Source organism: Sapajus apella, unplaced genomic scaffold (genome assembly GCF_009761245.1).
Source record: "Sapajus apella isolate SASKATOON/1434 unplaced genomic scaffold, GSC_monkey_1.0 scaffold32, whole genome shotgun sequence".
Classification (NCBI taxonomy): Eukaryota; Metazoa; Chordata; class Mammalia; order Primates; family Cebidae; genus Sapajus; species Sapajus apella.
In genome coordinates, this window is record NW_022436972.1 from 1,212,863 (window position 1) to 1,216,615 (window position 3,753).

Sequence of the window (3,753 nt, forward strand, 5' to 3'; positions counted from 1 at the left end):
TGTTCTGTCTCCTCTTCCTACCCATTGCTTCTCTTCTCTCTTTTTAATTTTTGTGTATATACAAATATTTGCAAATAATTCTCAATTATTAGAGTGAGAACATTTTTCTTTATTCCACTTACAAGGATCAGCATCATCTCCTTGAAAAAACAAATCTTTTGTGTGTTTCCCTTATCAAGTAGTTAGAGGAATCGAAATGTCTTCTCAAATCAAATTTCATAACCCTCCTGGCCGTGAAACCTCAGAGCACCAGAGAGAGGATGTGCCAGAGTGGCAGATGACAGGACCACATTTCTTTCTTTCTTTCTTTCTTTCTTTTTCTTTTTTTTTTTTTTTTTGAGACAGTCTTATTCTGTCACCAGGTTGGAGGGCAGTGGCATAATCTCGGCTCACTGCAACCTCCGCCTCCCGGGTTCAAGCAATTCCCCTGCCTCAGCCTCCCAAGCAGCTGAGACTATAGGCATGCACCACCATGCCCAGCTAATTTTTTATATTTTAGTAGAGACGGGGTTTCACCTTGTTGGCCAGGATGGTGTTGATCTCCTGACCTCGTGATCCACTTGCCTCAGCCTCCCAAAGTGCTGGGATTACAGGCGTGAGCCACCGCGTCCGGCAGGACCACATTTTTTTCAGGCCTTTGCCAACCTGCGAAGGTTCTCTGGACAGTGCTCTGAAGGGACCTGGAAGGCTCAGTGACCCAGGAGGCCAGAGACTTGAAGGATCGTTCTGGCTCAACTACAGAATTACATCGCCGTGGGAAAATCATTCCCCCCATATTCATTCAACGTTTGAAAAACTTCCATGTTCTAATGTATTTATCAATCACTTGGGAATATCAACATATTTTTCTTATAGGTCATTTTTCTTTGTCAAATTGAAATATATGAGTTTGTGCTTTAAAAGCATGAGGTGAGGCATATGCCCATGTACGCAGAGTGTGAGAGCCCCATATTAGATCTTGTAAACACATTAAAATGAAGTATTCTTCTTCTTTGCACTTTAGACACGAAAGTCTAAAGTATGTGGCTGATACAGACATATAGATATTTTACCATACTGATCCGAACTTGTAAAACCCTTCTCATTCACATTGAGAATATTTATTAAATATCCAGTTTCCATTTTTGTTGTGTGCTGGGCCCAGCAGTCAAGGTGACGATTTGTCTTTGAGTACAGTGAGAAGCCATGTGACCAAAAAGTGGAGCCACATTTGGCTGAAACTATGACTCATGTCCTCAGAGACGCTGTCAACGCCAGCTCCTGTAGGTAACATCTCAGCTGCATTGCCCCACATTTCTGGATTGAGCAAAGGTGAGAGAAATGTCCAGCTTCTATCTGAGTTTTTTCCTGTGCTTTTATTAATTTAGGCTGTTGTTACTGTAACATATAACTTTATCCTCAGAGATTGAAATTTGGCCAAAATATAGATGGGACTATTTAAACAAGATTTTTTTTTTCTTTTTGAGACAGAGTCTCGCTCTGTTGCCCAGGCTGGAGTGCAGTGACGCGATCTCGGCTCACTGCAACCTCCTCCTCGCGGGTTCAAGCTATCTCCTGATTCAGCCTCCTGAGTAACTGGGATTACAGGTGCCCGCCAACACGCCCGGCTAATTTTCGTGTTTTTAGTAGAGACAGGGTTTCACCATGTTGGCCAGGCTGGTCTCCAACGCCTGACCTCATGATCACCCGCCTCAGCCTCCCAAAGCGCTGGGATTACAGGCGTGACCCACTGTGCCCGGCTAAACAAGAGTTTTATTTTAACTATTTTAGTCACTTGCCCATATGAATTTTTGGCATACATTCACAGAATTGTTTTCTACTTTGGGTTAAGCACTATTTAGTCAATAACCTGTTGAACGAATGATGTTCTAGATTCACAGCGAGTCTCCCCAAAATGCTGCTATGAGAGCTGTCATTTTATTCAGGAAGGGGGTCACCTCTCATCCTCCTCATCCACTAGTTTCAGGACTTCCAGTTTTTAAGACAAATGTACTCATTGTGGCCTAACAAGAGACACCTGCATAAGCTCGTAAAAGAGTCTTGTTCAAACTTGGCCCATTGGAGAACTCTGCCCCCACCTGGGCTGCTGCAGGGACGAAGGACTGAAGCATGTTCCAGATAAAGCATGTTCACTGCCTTGTCTTACTGGGCTCACAGCCTCTCCAGCAGTGGCTGCTCTGTTAGGATACCCATAAAACACACATGGATAGGTAGGTGCAGAGGAAACAGACCTCAGAAAGCAGGATTCAGCGAGCCACTGGGAGGTGTAGACAAATTGCAAAACCTGTCAGTCCATTGCTCCCTGCACCCTGGTCACTACCAAAATAGTCAAGTTGAGAACCAGGTTTACTAGAAACAAAGGGACATTTAAAACTCATCAATGAAGCCCAGCCAGCAAGAAATGCAGAAGCATTTCAAAAACCAAAATGCGTTTCCTATTAAAAGACCTTTTCATTAAAGCAGCTGTGACAAGGCACAGCCTGGGCACAAAGACACCAGTCTATGTGGAAGTACATGAAGGCTGTCATTGTTGATGTTATTCCAACTGTGGGTGACAGTTCCATTTCTGCCAATGCTGTCTGCATCCTTCCTTCTCCAGGTAGGTCCCTCTTGAAAACCAAACTGGTGGATCTCAAAAGGTTGCCATTTCCCCTGACTTAATGGAAGGAAGTTAGGCCTCTGCCCACTGTGTTCAGGCTTCTTAAGTCAAGAATTGTTCGTTTGTTGTTGCTCAACTTATTATTAAATACTACTGAATGGACGATGCTTATTTGAATATATTTTTTCTGTACCGTTTTCCAAAGGGCAGATTTTAGTACTCAAAACTTCAAGATGGCTTCCAAATTTATACACACTCACACACACACTCACACATTTTTCTCCCAAGCAGATCCCAGATGAGAGCTCTTCTAAAAAGAGAATAGTTTCAAAGTCTATATTTCCTTACTGAAGTAACCTGAGATAGGAACTGGAACCTGGGACAAGTCAGAAACAGCCCTTAATGGAAGCAACGCAAGGAGACAGGGCCCGTCCACCTCCAGCACCCTGACTCATTTCAACAAAAAAGTGGAAGCAAAAGACGGAGGGAATGTTTTTGTCTTGTTATATTTCTAAGTGAATGGATCCTTTTTGAAAGAAATTCAGATCCGTTGTCACTAAAAATCAGAAACCAAGGGCCAGGTGTGATGGCTCATGCCTGTAATCCCAGCATTTTGGGAGGCTGAGGCAGGCGGATCATCTGAGGTCAGGAGTTCGAGACCAACCTGGCCAACATGGTGAAACCCCATCTCTACTATAAGTACAAAAATTAGCCAGGTGGGGTGGCACATGCCTGTAATCCCAGCTTCTTGGGAGGCTGAGGCAGGAGAATTGCTTGAACCGGGAAGGTGGAGGTTGCAGTGAACCAAGAATGCACCATTGCACTCCAGCCTGCATGACAGAGCAAAGCCCCATCTCAAAAAAAAAAAAAAAAAAAAAAAAAAAATCAGATAGCATGAAAAAGAAAACTTTAAAAATCCACATTTGGCCAATTAAAGGACTAATGCAGTTACTCACATGGAGGAAAAAAGCATTTTTTAGTCATTGGGTAGGTATTACAAAATGTATACATCATGTATACATGTCCTTGGAAATGTTCCTTGGTATTGGAATTTGAGTTTTATGATTAAAGTTTTTGGTTAAGGTTATAAGGGAGAGAAAATGAAACAGTTTTAAAGCCTACACCTTGTTTCTCAGGACACAGCCCGGGGCAGA